The 17,793-nt window shown below is 41.4% G+C and overlaps 1 protein-coding gene across 3 annotated transcripts in view; it reads right to left on the bottom strand.

The window, feature by feature from the left end:
* PTAFR (platelet activating factor receptor) overlaps window positions 1–17,793 on the bottom strand; it is a 95,294-nt gene that overhangs the window by 47,885 nt on the left and 29,616 nt on the right. The window lies entirely within an intron of this gene.

Below are 17,793 nucleotides of genomic sequence, written 5' to 3' on the forward strand. Positions count from 1 at the left end.
CTGAGAGGCTGTTCTATAACATTAGGCAACCTTCTCTATTTCTTACATTCATATGAGTAGTTTCATTATACTTGCTGGGCTGCTAACCCAGTCAGTGGTGTCATGAAAGACCAGTTGGCTAACATGTTAGGATTTCTGCCAGGCCTTCATGGATATCATAGCAATCTCAGGGCACAAATAGTCTACTCTGTCCCCTGGCTGGCATTCCCCTACTTTGCTGCCCCATCCCCCAAACTCAGTACATGGACAAATAGTATGAATTGATGATCATTATCTTTATCAGCATAGCAACTCTTATAATAATAATAGCCAACATTTATATGTCACTTAAAGATTTGCAAACACCTTGTGTATGTTGTTTCATTTCATCCTCGCAACAGTCCTGGGAGGTAGGTGTTGCTATTATACCCATCTAACAGATGGGGAAACTGAGGCCAAGGAAAGTTCAATGGTTTGCCCAGAGTCACACAGTTAGTGTCCTACTTTTTGTTTTCTAGGTTGGACACTTTATCTGGAGTGGGTGCTAAGTGAAAATACAGTAATTCATGGGACCTAAGAGGACCTGAAAAGACTATCAATATTCTTTGGGAAACAGCAAGGTAAAAGAAAGAACCTTGCCTGGGGGTAGGGGACGAGTCCAGAGGGTCTTGGCTCATGTCCAGTTTCTGCCACTAACTTGCTCTGTAATTGAGCAAGTCACTTGTCCTTTATTAAAGATAGCAAATATCCTGTGTAGGCAACATGATGTAGCAAAATGGCTACAGAATTTGGGGTCACTATGCCCAGGTACAAGTTTTGGCTCTAACAATAACTTGCTATATGATTGTGGATGAGTCAGCCTGCCTCAGTTTCCTCATCTGTAAAATAGAACAGTAGTAATACTTGTACTACTACCTATGTCTACTGTGATAATACTATAGATTTGAGATTATTGTTTGGTAGGGTGGGCAGCGATGTCCCCTGGAATTAAGAGACTCTAGGTTCAAATTCCATCTCTATTATTGGAATATTCAATTCAACAAATTTTTCTAATTTCATCTGTCTGGGCCTGTTTTATCCTCATATAATGAGGAATGAGACAAAATTATCTCTAAAATGCCTTGTAAAAAAGACATATTTGGAAATTCTGGCCTGGGGGGTAAATTCAGTTGGTGGCACATAACAAAGGAAGCTTAGACAACCAAATCTTCACTTCTGATCTTGTGTGGCACGGGCCCCCAGGCCAAGAGACATGTGGGCAGTCTTCCTGGCATACAGTGGAAGATGAAGGCAAGCTATGACAGTAATGGAACTCTTCAATGGTTGGTGATCCATGGGGCAGTTAGGAGGCACAGTGGGTCAGAAAAATACAAATTCAAACCTAGCCTCAGACATTTATTAACTGTGTGGCCCTGGGTAAGTCACTTAACCTCTTTTTCCATTTCTTCAACTGAAAAATAGAGATAATTACAGCGTCTACTTCCCAGGGTTGTTGTGAGGATCAAATAAGATATTTGTAAAATATTTAGTGCAGTGCCTGGTGCGTAGTAGGCAATATATAAATCCTTTCCCCCTTCCCCTCCCACGTAAAGGGAGGACCAATCTTCCTCCAACAAATTTCCTCCCCAGGACACAACATGGGAGTAGATCTTACGTGTTCTCTTGCAGCAGTCCTCTGAACTTCTTGGTCCCTTGCCAGCTTTTTACCACCTCGCACAATCATAGGCAGCTAGGTGGCACCATAGCGCACAGAGCACCAGGGCCAGAGGCAGGAAGACTCATCTTCTGAGTTCAAATCTGACCTCAGACACTAGCTGGGTGACCCTGGGCAATTCACTTCACCCTGTTTGCCTCAGTTTCCTCATCTGTAAAGTGAACTGGAGAAGGAAATGGCAAAACGTTGCAGTATCTTTGACAAGAAAACCCCAAATGGGGTCACTTAGAGTCGGTCAGACGGTCAGTCCAGCAATAACAATTGCCATAGGAAGTGGTTATCCTGTACTCTGTACTAGTAATCACTTTGAATTCTAGTTTTATATCTAGGACCCTATGATGCTCAGCCACTGAATTTTACAGATTTATTTTGCAGGCTGTCTATAGACCAAATGCTTCCCACTCTCCACCCCTCTCCATCTCTTCTCCCCAGACAAACTTTTATCACAACTTCCATTTTCATGCCCCGAAGGAGTTCTTTTTCCCCTATTCCAACCTATATCTCTCCCTCTAGTTCAATGTTTCTCCAAATTTTTTTTTAATATGAGGAACCCTCTTAAATGTCAGTAAATTTAAGAAATCTCTGCCCCCTACCCTCATCCCATGGTATAAATAGGATTAGTATCCACTGATAGAGAACACTAATAGCAAGAAACTGCTGTGAATTCAGTAAGTGAATTTGCATTTGATAATTCACCAAAATAACTAAATATTTTAAAACTACACATGGGAGATTTAAGCTTTGTTTTGGCTAGTATATACATATATATAGATTTATATTACATATATATGTAATTTTTTTCTTTAAGAGTAAACCCATGGCTTCACTGCTGTAGGCAACTCCTTGTCAGAGAATATGGCTAGCTCAGTCCAGGCTAGCTCCTACTTTGCAATTTAGACTCTTGGGGAATTGCCAGGGATCTTAAGAGTTTAGGTGACTTCACCAAGGTCACACAGCCCCGTATGTGGCAGAGGCAGGAGGCAATAAGGGGTCTGTCTTCCTGATTCCGCTCCAGCTATCTATCTACTATATCAGGAATGGGGAACTGAGGAGCTTGCAGCTGTACCTGCAAAGACCATACGTGGCCCTCTAGGTCCTGAAGTGTAGCGCTTTGACCGAATCCAAACTTCACTGAACAAATCCCCACACACAGAACCTATATTTGCTTATTCATGGGTAAACAAGGTTATGTCCGAGCTTCTAATTACTGTGGTAGTGGTTTGTCCCTCCTCATTGGTCCTCTTCTAGGGACTCCATTTGCGAGCGAGGGCCTCAATCTCATCATTTGCCAATCACTAATTCATAGAATTCTTGCTCAATCTTGGATTCCTCCCCTCCCCCCCAAAAAAACAGGAAGGTGAGGAAGAAAGGAACAGACAGTTTCATGTTTAGTATTGATAATTTCTAAGCTATTATGAAATTATTTGAGGGCTAATTCTAAGAAGACCTAACTATCTAGCTATCACAGGACAGGAAACTGGGGGAATTCAGATTTCTTAGGAAGAAATGTCAAATTAATTATTCAAAAAGTTGAGCTGGGGGAGAGTTCAGATGCCCATGGAACTGAATCTCTCTTTGATTGGCTGTACCATATTCACCAACAAGAATTTCACTAGAAAAAGGGAGGAGGGAAGAGGGAGAGGAAAGTTCAAAGAATCACACCCTGAGACACACAGAGATTTCTACCCTGCAAAAAGTGACACTGCCAAGGAAAAGGTATTGTAACACACATTTTCTCCAAGACAGGAAGTACATTTAATGTAGTTTAGGGGTGCTGACATGGTTTAGGGGTGTTAGGATTCCCAAAATATCAGGACACAGGACAGAGTGGCCTGGAATGAATTCACTCACTTAAACCCTCCTCTAGCCAAGTGGCAAAGTTTATTGCAGGGGTGGGGAACCTGTGGCCTCAAGGCCACATTTGGCCCTCTAGGTCCTCAAATACGGCCTCAAGGCCTCAGGTTCCCCACCGGAACACCAATAGAAACGAGCAAAGTTCCTTAGGGAACTTGCAACTTATGAGAGGAGTGATGCTAAAACTTACATGGAAAAGGGATAGGGAAAGAGATGTATGGGAAAATTCAGAGAGCCAACAGAAATAGTTTTGTTGAAGGGACAAGATGGAAGGGTTGCCAAAGCATGGGCCTTGCGCAGACACCCCTGTGTCTGCCCTGATAGCCTTTATCTAAGGAAATGAAAGGTCAACTCTGTATGGGCCTGTAACAAGAAAAGAATTTTCTCACAGGGGCCTTGATGGGATTCTGGGTTGCTTCCAGAGACATGGTCTTTATCTTTTGGGGTCCAGGTCCCACCATCCCATCACACCCAGTCAAATGCTTTCTGGGCCCTTGAAATTTTCTGGCCTGGGGCAAAGCATTTTTTGTTGTTCAGTCATGAACAAGTCTCCATAATCCCATTCGGGATTTTCTTGATACTGATTTTCAAAGATCCTGGGGTGGTTTGCCATTTCCTTCTCCAGCTCATTTTACAGATGAGGAAACTGAGGCAAAAAGGCTTAAGTGGCTTGCCCAGGGTTATCCGGCTAGTGTCTAAAGTACAGATTTGAATTCATGAGGATGAGTTCTCCTGACACCAGGGCTGGCACTCTATCCACTGAAGCACCTAGCTGCCCTATGTTGCCATACATACAACTCTGTCCACCTCAGTCATTTTCTAGCAATTATACTGCCCCATCTAGTAAGACATTAATTTTCTAGCCCAACAAGAAACACGGCTATGAGAAAGGTCACCTAGAATTAGCCAGTAGCCCTTGTTTTGTTTGGGTTTTTTTTGGTATGATTTGTGGTATCATGAGAGATTAAAGGGGGTACAGTTTTAGATCACCATTAATCACTTGTCATACTACATAGGAACTTAGAAGAGGCTTTTCTTAAAACAAAACAAACAACCACAACAAAAAATTATCAAGAACTAGTGACTAACTCAAGTGACCTTTCTCACAACCTTGTTTCTTGGTGTGCAGATGCATTCTACAGGCAGGCAGGCAACAGCATAAACAGTCACATGATCAGAAATTTCTCCTATCGATGGACATAGTGAGGACATGGGGCTACCAGATGTGCTGAATACAAAAACAGAGGATTTCAGACTGGCTGTTTTAACTATTAGCCCAGCAGGCAGAGCATGGACTACTCCCATGATATGTCTTCTATTTAGGTTAGCCACCTGCAGTCTTGTAGGTTACATGCTCTAAGTCAGGAGGGCCATTTGCAACCCAGCATTCTCCTGACATCACTAGCCCAGAATCCCTTTTCTTTTCTAATGAACACAAATCCACCTTCTTTTCCTCCTACCTCCCAAATGCCCCATTGAAAAAGAAAGAAAAGTAAACCCTCCTAACAAAAATATAATTTATTTCAAGAGAAATAAATCCTCATATCAGCTATGACCCAATAATATATGATTCAATGTGTCCTTTGAGACCATCCCCTCTCTATCTGGAGATGGACAGCATGTTTCATTGTGAATGCTCTGAAATTGTGTTTGGTCCTTGTATTAATCAGAGTTCTTCAGTCTTTCAAAGTTGCTTGTCTTTACAGAGTTATCATTCTTTTATAAACTGTTCTCCTGGTTCTTCTCATTTCTATGCATCAATTCATACAAATCTTCCAAGGTTTCTATGAAATTCATCATTTCTCATAGCACAGTGATGTTTCCTTTCATTCACATACCAAAGCTTGTTCAGCTGTTCCCCAGGTGATGGGCATCCCTTAAGTTTCCAGTTCTTCACCATTACAAAAAGAGCTGCTATAAATATCTTTGTACATATGGGTTTCTTGATTTCTTTGGGGATATACACCTCTCAGTGGTACCACTGGGTAAAAGAATATGCACAGTTTAGTAACTTTGGAGGTTTCTGTACATAGAATGCTCTCGTTCTTCACCTCTGTCTCCTACTTTCCCTAGCTTCCTCAAGATTCAGCTCAAAGCCCACTTTCTGCAGGAAGCCCTTTCTGGTCCCTCCCTTCCCCTTTCAGATGACCTTTATATGCATTCACATGTGCATGCACACATGTGCGTGTGTGCGTGTGTGTGTGTGTTCTACTGGTTTATATATTGTCTACCCCATTAAGAGTATACATTCCTTGAGACCAGGGACTGGTTTTTTTTCTTTCTTTGTGTGCTATGAAAGCAAATATTTAATAAATACGTGACTGGCTTTTTGACTAATAGAGAATTCTAAGTATCTACATTTAGATTCAGTATAGTTTGAAGAAAACTACAGGTACATAATGACCATGTAGTCCAGAATGACTAATGCCAAAGATAATGTGTAGAGCTACTGGGATCATGGGAGAAAGATAGCATGTCCCCTGCATATAAGAGGACAAAGGATAAGAATAGTTTTCAGAGGAAGTGTAAACCATCATTAATTTGCCTTATAGAAAAAAATGCTCTGAATAATTTTAAGAGAAATGCAAATTAAAACAACTTTGATGTTTCACTTCATATCTAGCTAATTCTCAAATATAGAAAAAAATGGAAATAGTGCTAGGACTATGACTATGGATCAGGCAGATCAGGTAAACTAATATATTACTGGTGGAGCTGACCATTTTGGAAAACAGTTTGGAAAAGCATGAGAAAAATGACTAAGCTGTTCATACCCTTTGATTCCACTCTCAGCATATACACCACAGAAGCTCAAAGTCAAAAAGAAATCTCCCATGTGTATCAAAGTGGACATAGTAACAAAGTACCCATCCATTGAGGAATGGTTTAACAAAGTATTCCATATGAATAGCAGACTACTGTGCCCTAAGAAATGATGAATGTCAAGTCAGAGAAACTTGGGAAGACTTGTATGAACTGATGCAGAGCAAAGTAAGCAGGACCAGGATGACTTACACAATAACCATAGAAATAATGAAATAAAGTATAGAAATAATAGAAGAGATAAAAACCATACAAAAAGGCTACTGAGGACAGAATAACTACAATAGCCAATACTGGATCTTGAGGTCAGATAACTATGGATGCCAAATGCAGCCAAAGTAGACATATATGGCTACTATATGGAGTTCCTTGAGAGCAGAGACCATGTTTTTGCCTATCTTTGTCACTCCAGCACTCATCACAACACCTGTTAGTCAACAGACATTTATTCAGTGCCTACTATATACTAGGCACTATGCAAAACACCGTAGATACAAAGAAAGGAAAAAGGCAGGACTGGCTGTCAAAGGGCTCAGAGTCTAATGGGAGAGATAATGTGCCAACAATTATGTACAAATAAACGATCCATACAATAAATTGGAGATTATAAACGGAGTGGGGAGGGCACTAGCGATTAGGGAGAATCAGGCAAATAATAATAGTAACTTTAAGATTTGCAAAGAGCATTAGCTATGTGGTCTCAGGTGATCCTCACAACAAGCTGGTGAGGTGTTATTATTATCCTCATTTTACAGAGGAGGAAGTTAAGGCTAAGAAAGATTAAGTAAATTGTCTAGGATTAGCTGAGCAACTGGGTGGCACAGTGGCTAGAGAGTAGGGCCTAGAGTCAAGAAAACCTGAGTTCAAATTTGACCTCAGGTATTTACTAGCTGTGCGACCCTGGCCAAGTCACTTAACCTTGTTGGCCTCAGTTTCCTTATCTATAAAATGAGCCGGAAAAGGAAATGGCAAACCATTCCTCTATCTCTGCCAGAAAAAAACCCAAGTGGGGTCACAAATAATCAGATATGATTGAAAAACAACTGAACAGTAATTAGGATTGCCCAGCTAGAAAGTATATGGGATAGGATTCAAACTCAGGTCTTCTTGACTCTAAATCCAACTCTTGACCCACTAAGACATTTATTAAGTAAACACTTCATAAATGCTTGCTGATTGATGGTGGCATCAATATGTTTTGACTGATTTACATAGAGAGGAGGGGAGGAAAGCAGTACAATATAAAGGAAAATGTGATGTAAAAAGAAAGAATAATAAATAATAAAAATGCTGCAAAAAGAAGAAAGATAGTTGGGGGTCACATTTCAAGCTGAAAGAAAAACCAAGCTCATGGTTTGGGCTGGGGTCGGACAAGGGCATTCTAGATTGGCAGCACCCAATCAGATCATCAGATCTGTAATCAGATGAGTGCTGGGTTTTCTGAGGTCATGCTCATTGAAACACAGATTCTCCTTGAGCTAATGAGAGAAGCGGGAAGGAAGTTGCCAGGCTGGCAGCTATTCTTCAACAAACACTAATTAAAAGAAAGGAAATGAGAATGACCCATTCCTTGCCCTTTGAGACTTATTTAATCTCTAGCCTTATACTTTGCTATCGTTTATGAGAATTTGGAAAAGGAAATGATGATTGCCATGGACTAACATGGGTTTATAAAGGGCAAATCATGCCAGACCAACCTATACGTGACATTCCATCCCCTATCTCTGTACCTTTGCCAAAGTGCTTTCCGATACCAGGAATATTTTCCCTTCTCACTTCCACCACATCTAATCTATAGCTCCCTTCAACACATAGCTCAAATGCCACAAATCAGGGCCCAGACAATGACCAAGTAGGGCTTGGTCTGGGACCTGATGTTGACCAATTCATGAGAGCCAGAGTGATTTGGGTTGAAGTCATCTGATCTATATCTCACCACTGGACCTAGATGGCTCTGGAAGAGAAAGTGAGACTGGTGACTTTGCACAGCCCTCCCTCACTTCAATCTAGTTCACTTACATGTCATGGCATCACCTTCCTGATGTCATGGTCCGCTTGGAGAACAAAGAACAAACAGCAAATACCATCTCTTATGTTCTTCTGGTCCTGATCTCCCCCTCCCCAGCCCCAGCTCTCTCACTCTTGAAACTATGTGGTATACAGACTTGGGGTTTACTTCTCTGCATATGTGCTATATCCTCATAATAGAATAGAAGCTTCTTGAGGGCAGGCACTTAATGGATATATCAAATTCCCATCCCTTTATTTTAAATCAATCAATCAATATTTCTTAAATGTCTGCCATGGGTTATTTAAATTTCCCTTTTTTGAAAAAAAAAATCAATCAACACATACTTCTTAAATGTCATACACCAGGGATAGAGGCACAAAGAATGATACAATCCCTACTCTCAGGAAGCTTATATTCTAATAAATGAGAGACCATCACATGTACAAATATATAGAAATAGGAATTAGATCTGTGATTTCATTTATGGGAAGAACTCCCTAGATAAGGAAATATATTCAACTGATACAGTTTGGTACTTGCTCTGTATCTTGTAGTCTAAAACCACTGAGAATTTAAGTGACTTGACCAAGGTTACATATCTAGTATGTATCAGAGACAAGACTTAAATCCAGGTCTTCCTGAGTTCAAGACCAGCTCTCTGTTCAATATAACATATTTCTTCCAGTATAAGTATACACAGGATAAATATAATGAAGTTAATATGAAATAGATGGGCAGCTAGGTGGTACAGTGGATAGAGTGCCAGTTTGGGAGTCAGGAGGACCTAAGTTCAAATCTGACCTCAGATACTTAGTAGCTGTGTGACCCTGGGCAAGTCACTTAACCTTGTTTTCCTCATTTCCTCATCTGTAAAATGAGCTGGAGAAGGAAATGGCAAATCACTCCAGTATCTCTGCCAAGATAACCCCAAACGAGGTCACAAAGACTAGGACATGACTGAAAATGACTGAACAACAGCAACAAATATGAAATTGAGAAGGAACTAGCTATTAGTGGGATCAAGGAAGGCTTCCTGTAGAAAGTGATGGTAAACTGCATGTTGAAAAAAGAGGAATTTTATGAAGCAGGGGTGAGGAAGGAATTTACTCCAGACATGGAGAACAGACAATGCAAAGAGAGGTGGAGAGTTGCTAGCTATGATCCCATGGCCTGGGTTCAAATTCTTCCTCTGACGAATCCATGAACAAGTCACTTAAATTTCTCTGTGCACCTCTCTAAGAGATAACTTACAGAGGAGTTGCTGATCTTTATCTGTGTAGAGAGTTTCCACATTGGGAATTTAAGGAATCTCAGGTGTAGACCAAAAAAATGTCTCTATGGGTTCTTGAAGGCTATGCCAGCCATTTACAAACTCTAGTAGGTCCTACCAAGCTGAAAAGGCTTCCAGGGGTGGAGTCAAATCAAGTCAATCACCATTTATTATGTGTCTAAGGATCAGCAGGTCTCATAATCAGGTTGCCACCAGGGTGCCTGTCTTGAGTTTTAGCAGTCTTTTAGCAAGTCACAGATTGCTGTCTACATAGATGAAATCGTAGTTCTTTGAAATGTGAAAAATAGGGGGGTTAGTTTATAACTTAGGTGAGTTTTGAAATATCTTCAGAATGCTTCATTTCAAAAACAGGAGCCAAAATGTTGTCCATTTCAGATTGCAGAACCTACCAACTTATCTCAGGTCCTGTGTCTTAGAATGACGGGAAGTCAAGAGTTGTTGGCCAACCCTTACAACTGAGGTCTGTGATAGGACAAGAGCCTGTTCTCTTCCAGAGCTAAGAGCACTCATACCAAAAATAATGGTCCCCTTCAAGAGTGAAGGACAAACAACTCCAGTGACGACAACAACCAAAAATAAAGCGCTGAGAATCACTTAGGATAGCTCCCAAGGGAACCCATTCCACATCTGGGAAACACTGATTACCAGAATAAGTTTCATTATATTCAGGCTCTAGTTGCTCCGTGTAGCTTCCACCTAGACTTCAGAGGGCCCTGCCTGCCCTGAGATTCTAAGAAACCTGGAACAAAGGCTCTGTTTGGTGACTGGGCAGGTGTCACTCATGTACCCTCTTACGGTGGTACCAGCATGTCAGGATTCAAAACTAGGCAACATTCAGAAATATTACCTCAAGGCAAATGAACTATGTTTTATACTTAAAGTACTAATACTAAAACTTAAAAGTCAGCACCAGCCCTGGAGTCAGGAGGACCCTGAGTTCAAATCCAGCCTCAGATACTTACTAGCTGTGTGACCCTGGGCAAGCAAGTCACTTAACCCTAATTACCTCCGGAAAAAAAAAAAGAAAGAAAAATTAAAAGTCACCTTTTTTTTTTTACTTCTCCCAAGGTAATTAAACTCAATGAGCATTTATTAAGTACCTACTGTGTATCGAGCACTCTGCTAGGTTCTGAGTATACTAAGATAATAACAATAACTGGTTAGCATTTAAATAGAGCCTACTATGTGCCAGACACTGCTAAGAGCTTTATAAACAATACTTCATTTTATCTTCACAACAACCCTGGGAGGCAAATGTTATTATTATTTCCATCTTCCAGGTGAAAAAAATTGAGACAAACAGATGTGAAGTGACTTGCCCAGGGTCACACAGCTAGTAAATGTCTGAGGGCTACATTTGAACTCGGATCTTCCTGACGCCAGGCCCAGTGCTCTATCCACTGAGCTATCTAGCTGCCTTCAAAGATAAAATAGTCCCTGGTATAAATAAATTCCCATTCCACCGGGAGAAACAACACATAGAGGGGAGTACAAGCATACCATAATGTCTCTTTTAGGGGAGCAAACTTGTAACAGATGTTGTCTCCATAGAGTTCTCGTAGAGGGTGGGTAGTTCCAGTGTGGAACAGCAATAACTGGGACCAAGAAAAATAAGGACAAATTTGTCCTTTGGGGATTAAAAGGGGCCCCCAATTTATCACCAGTCACTCTGCTTAAAGCTGGCCCAGCTCAAGCTCTCCTCTATTATGTCTAGGAGTATGTATGTATATATGCAGTTGTATGTATAAAATATATATAGTGTTCCAAAAGTCTTAGACCAGTTTTAAGCTTTACTGGTTTAAAGACTTTTGAGACACCTTATAACTATCTATCTATATCTAACTATATATACATGGTGGTAGTTGTCCTTTGTTCTGGAAAGGGATCAAAATGACATCACCATGATAAAGTGAAGTTTCAATGTGTTTGACTGTGGCCGATCAGACCAATATGAGCTTGAATGCTCTACCACAGGTTGGGCACAGAGAGTCTGTATGAGCATTTGGGGTGAGTACTCCAGATTTGCGCATCCTATGTTTACTTTGTGCTGTCTCAATTCTGCTTTGCTCATAGAGCACAGCACATTTTCTGATGTAGGCATGCCATGCTGAGCAGTCCTGTGCCAGTGTCTCCCATGTCGCACAATCAAATCCAAAGTTTTTGAGAGAGACCTTGAGAGTGTCCTTGTATCATTTCTTCTGGCCACCATGTGATCACCTGCCTCATGTGAATTCTCCATAAAATAGTCTTTTTGGCAAGTGTACAATTTGCATTTGAACAACATGGCCAGCCCATCAGAGTCGTGCTCTCTGAAGCATAGTTTGAATGTTTGGCAGTCCAGTTTGAGAAAGAACTTCAGTGTCTGGTACCTTCAGTGCCAGGTGATCCTCAGAAGCTTCCTAAGACAGTTCAAATGGAAGCTATTCAGTTTCCTGGCATGGTGCTGGTAGACTGTCCATGTTTCACAGGCATACAGCAATGAGGTCAGTACAACAGCCCTGTAGACCTTCAGTTTGGTAGTCAGGTCTAATACCTCTTGTCTCCCAAACTTTTGTTTGGAGCCTCCCAAACACTGAGCTAGCTCTGGCAATGCATGCATCAACCTCATTGTCAATGTGTACATCTCTGGGAAGTACACTACCAAGGTAAGTGAACTTATCCACAACATTCAAAACGTCTCCATTTGTTGTAATCAATGGTGTGGTGGTGGCTGATGGAGCACCTGTGTTTTCTTGGTGTTAATTATAAGCCAAAATTAGCACAGGCAGCAGAGAATTGATCCATACTTTGTTGCATCTCAGCTTCAGAGGCTGCATTGAGTGCACAATCTACAAACTATATCAACACATATAATATCTGAATGTCAATGTGTATAGTATATAAAATGTATGTATGTATGTCAAGTCAAGTCAGCAAGCATTTATTAAGGACATACCACATTTCTTTAAAGACCTGTTACAGTTAGGAGGTGCAGTGGTTGAAGCGCCAGGCTTGGAGTCAGGACAGCTCATCTTCCTGAGTTCAAATCTAGCCTCAGATACTTAGAGGCTGTGTGACCCTGGGCAAATCACTTTACCTTCTTTGTCTCAGTTTCCTCATCTGTAAAGTGAGATGGAGAAGGAAATCGCAAACCACTCCGGTATCTTTGCAAAGAAAACCCCAAATGGGATCGTGAAGAATCAGACATGACCAAAAACTATCTGAACAACTAAACATTCTACCTGTCAGGTTCTGTGCTAAGTGAATGGCAAAAGACAATCCTTGCTCTCAAGGAGTTCACAGTCTAAAGGGAGAGAAGGCATGCAGATCACTATGGACAAATGAGACACAGGATAAACTTGAGATAATCTAAAAGGAAAATAGTTTTTTGTTGTTCAGTCACTTTTCAATCATGTCTAACTCTGTCCTTTTTGGTGATTTTCTTGTCAAAGATACTGGAGTGGTTTGCCATTTCCTTGTCCAGCTTATGTTACAGATGAAGAAACTGAGGCAAATAAGGTAAAGCTATTTGCCCAGGGTCACACAGCATCACACACAATGTCTGAGGCTGAATTTGAACTCAGGTCTTCCTGACTCCAAACCCAGCACTCGAACCACTGTGCCATATATGTGTGTGTACATAGTTTTGCATTCATTTATGCATATATGTATATATGTACATACACACCTATATGTATATATGTGTAAGGATATGTATACATAAGCATATAATATTTATAATAATAATATTTTAAATAACATATATGTATTTGTAAAAATCATGTTCATAGACACTCTTGTCAATGGGAAATTGATGTTTGCCCAGGGATCTGCTGATGGTCCATCTCTTTTGATTGTGGGAGATCCAAATGGATCAGTATTCAATACTACATATCATACCCCCACTAGTTTTGTCTCATGCTTCATTTGTCTCTTTAAAGGGCCAAAACCTTTTCCCACATCTCTGCCTAGTGCCATCATTAAGCACACTAGACAAGGTGCCCAACTTTTTTTTTGTTTATAACTGACCACAAGACATACAGGATAATGCAAGATCCATTGCTCATTTTCATCCACAGGGTTTCGGGGGAGAGGGGCAAGAAGTTCAAAAGTCTGTGTCTGTGCTCTGTGGCTTTCCTAACTGGGTAGAGACACTAACATGTCAGTTCCAACAGCCACCATCTACCAGCGGGGCCAGGAAGCAGCTTTATGAATAAGGGGGTGAGTGTAAAGAGTCAAAGCAGACTAGAATGTGCTCTCCAAAGCAATAGAGAAGGTAGGAAGAGGGGTAGGTTTGGGGAGGAAGATGATGGGTTCCATGGGCAACAGGTGAAATTTGGGCTGCCTATGGGGTATCCAATGGGCAGTTGGTGATGTGGGACTGTTGCTCAAGAGAGAGATGAGGAATGAATATACAGATTTGAGAGTCATCTTCCTAGGGAGTAAGAAAGCTCAGAAGCCACCCTGTCTCAACTCCTCATATTACAGATGAAGAAACTGAGATCTGGGGAGGTCAAATCACTTGACGTAGGTAGTGTGTCAGCATTGTGACCTTTCCATCCATAGGCTCTCCCTGAATGCTCGCCTGCCTTCAGCCCCACCAAGTAAAGGAGAGCTATCCCATCCCCTTCCCATCATCTGACTTGCTGAAATCCACTTGTAACTATACTAGTATGATCATTCACCACTTAATTCAGCTGTTTCCCAGTCTTGGGACTATGGAAAGTAGCCCAAGAGAATTTCACAAATTCTTTGTCAGCAGCTAGGGCAGCCAGGTGGCACAGTGCATAGGGAACCAGGGAAGATTCATCTTCCCAAGTTCAAATCTGGTCTCAGACACTTACTAGCTGTGTGACCCTGAGCAAGTCACTTAACCTCATTTGCCTCTGTTTTCTCATTTGTAAAATGAGTTGGAGAAGGAAATGACAAATCATTCCAGTAACATTACCAAAAAAACCCCCAAAAAACCCAAGTAGGGTCACGAAGAGTCAGACACAAGTGAAATGACTGAACAGCATGTGAAGAGCTCTGTTTCACTCATTCCTACTTTAATGACTATAATAAGTATCCTACTCAACTCCAGCACTACACAGATACTTGGGTTCAAGGTAGAACTTATGTGACCACATCCAGTGCATTCTCAACCAGCAGATCAGGCAGGAGTCATAAATCGAATAGCTAAGTATTTAATTAAAACAGCATAGAAAAAATTAGCAAGGACAATTCAAGTACAACCCAAATTCTGCTGAAGTCTGAGGCAGTTTTCTGAAACTATGTCCAGAGAAAAGCAAATCTCCTCTTGAGTTATAAGATGCTGTATAGCTCTGCCAAAGGAGAAGGAACCCCTGGAGATAATTAGAAAAACTCTAAGGGTCTTCCCTTCCCTGATTGATTCTTTTGTGAAGGCAAAGTAGGCCACCCTTTGACTCATACCTAGCCTTTAACTATTAAATGGGGTGTTGCCTCAAACAAAAAGACCTGTTAAAGACCTTAGCTTATTAAGGCCAAGGTTTTCCACTGCATCCTGGGCCATCACTGATCTATGTCTTGTTCTGGACTCTGATGACTGGAGGAGAAAGTGAGACTACTGACTGCACAGCCCTGGCTCATTTAAATCCAATTCATTTGCAAATCAAGGCATCACCCTCCTAATGTCATTGGTCCTCTTGGAGAACAAAAGACCAACAGCCACCAGAAGACTCTGAGAGAGGCGGTTGAGAGAAGCAAGTACAGACTTTTAAATGTAAACAGATTTCCTTGGATCCACATGTGTAGGGATCTGGCCCCCAACATTTCTGTTGACTTCTAGTGCTTGCAACCTGAGAGACTGCTCAGAACAAATTCCCCCTTGGTGAGGTTGTTCTTTTTCCTTTGAAGGTGAGTTTTCTCTCACTTCCAAAAGGTCCATCTACTCTCATGTATTATTTTGCCTGGTCTAATATATATACAGTTATCACTTCCACATTATGGGTGTTAGGGGAATGACATGGCTGCCCCACGACCTTGACAGTGGTTGGGGAAAGTGGCATTTGTCCTGAACCCCTTGTTGTATACCTAGAAGGTATAGAAGATAGATATAATTCGAATTCAATATTCCTCTTAGAAACAGACAAAAGAGGAAGAAGCACAAAACTATGGCCCTCTTCCTCCCCACAATGGCAGAAAGCAGATTCTCCTTCTTGGAGATGAGGAATGTCAGTGCTAGATCCCAAATCCCAGATAAGTATCTGTGACACATGTGAGCTGAGGCATCTTAATCCATCACCCATAGCTAAAGTATACAGTAGGTACTTGATAAATGTCTGTTGGATGATTTGTTTCCCTTCTCTCAGTGCTAAGTATGTCCTTTGACTGGGAGGGGAGGGGTCAAGCAATCAGGGTTAAGTGACTTATCCAAGGTCATCCAGTTAGTAAGTATCTAAGTCTGCATTTGAACTCAGGTCCTCCTAACTCTACAGTCAATGCTGTCTTCACTGTGCCACCTAGCTTCCCCTATGAGACTCCTGTGATGAGAAAAGTCTGATTAACCATCGTTCTTGTTGGGAAAGGGGTGAGGTGTCCCACAGTCCTTGAGTATGAGGGTGAGAAAAGAATTTTATGGAGCGAGATCTTTAAATTCACACCTCCACCTTGGTATGACAAGAAAGTGTAGAAGTTGACAGATTACGCCTCTCTGAGACTTTCTCTAGATCTTGATACCTTGTGGCATCTCTGCCCAAGCAAACTTGGAATTAGGCTCTGTCCCTCTAGGGGAATTGGAGGAAGGTTCTTGGACCCACCTACTTCTATCAGTCCAATCTTGGAGAAGTGTGGAAGAGATGGTGTTGTCTCCCATGACATTTATACAGGGAAAGGCTATTTATCAAGGAACAGGATGTTAATTCAACTGGGCACAGCTTCCCTGCTCTTGCTTTGGTCATGTCAGTCTGATGTTCCTAAACCTGGGGGCGGGGCTAGTGACTCCTGTTGCCGTTTCCTACAACAGTACCTAATAATTCTAGGACGGAGAATAGGAATGATAATGACAATTGACTTTTACATAGTGCTTTAGAATTTCTAAAATGATTTATGTGCCTTCTCCCCCTTGAGTCTCACAACAACCCTGTGACCTAAGTCCTATAATTATTATCCCCATTTTACAGATGAGGTAACTGAGGCTCGAGAAGATATTAAGCGACTTGCCAGGGTCACACAAGTACTAGGTTGTTGTTGCACGTCCTTCATTCTAGAAGAGGATCGATGACATCACCAGAGGGATGTCTTGACTTGCATGTGAACTGGACATGAGTAGGACAGAGGTATGCAAAGTCATCAGCCTCACTGTCTCCTCCAGAGTCATCAAAATCCAGTGGAAAGACAAAGGTCAAGACAACGATCATGACCCAGGATGAAGTGGATGATGTTGGCCTTTCTAAATTAAGGTCTTTCCCAGATCTCAATTTGTTTGAGGCCACCCCCATTCAATGACTTGAGAGCTAGATCAGAATTGAGACAAAAGATAGCTCAATTTACCATCAGAAAGAAATCAGTCCGGGAGGGGAAGACTCTCAGAGTTTCTGGCCATGAACAGAAAACAGTTGCTTTTCTGAGATGGGATTAGAACCCAGGTCTTTCTGCCTCTAACTCCAGTACTTTATCCACTCCAATACAGTGTCTTGGAGCATATGAGATTGCTTTGCAAGGTTGTCGTGGGGCTCAAATGAAATAATACGGAATATGCTATATAAATGTCAGCCACTGTTATTATGTTATAGATAAGTTTATGTAAGGAGGCAGCCTGGCATAGCAGGTAAAATGATGAACTTTCAGTCAGGAAGACCTGACATAATTTGGCTTCAGACTATTACTTAACTATGTGACCCCGGGCAAGTCATTTAACCTCTGCCTCAGTTTCTTCATCTGTAAAATGGAAATAATAAAAGTGCCTGCCTCACAGGCTAAGAGGATCTTGTGAGATAACATATGTAAGATTCTTTGTCAACTCTAGAGAGTTATAGAAATATAAATTGTTATAAGGCCATTTGGCCAGCTCTCCTGGCAATTCTGCCTCTCTCCTTTGGTTTCTGATTTTTCTTGACTTTGCCATGGTGCCTGGGCTTCTATCCCACTCTGGATCTTCCCTCTACCAAGCCACCCCTTTCT

Source organism: Notamacropus eugenii, chromosome 5, assembly GCF_028372415.1.
Source record: "Notamacropus eugenii isolate mMacEug1 chromosome 5, mMacEug1.pri_v2, whole genome shotgun sequence".
Classification (NCBI taxonomy): Eukaryota; Metazoa; Chordata; class Mammalia; order Diprotodontia; family Macropodidae; genus Notamacropus; species Notamacropus eugenii.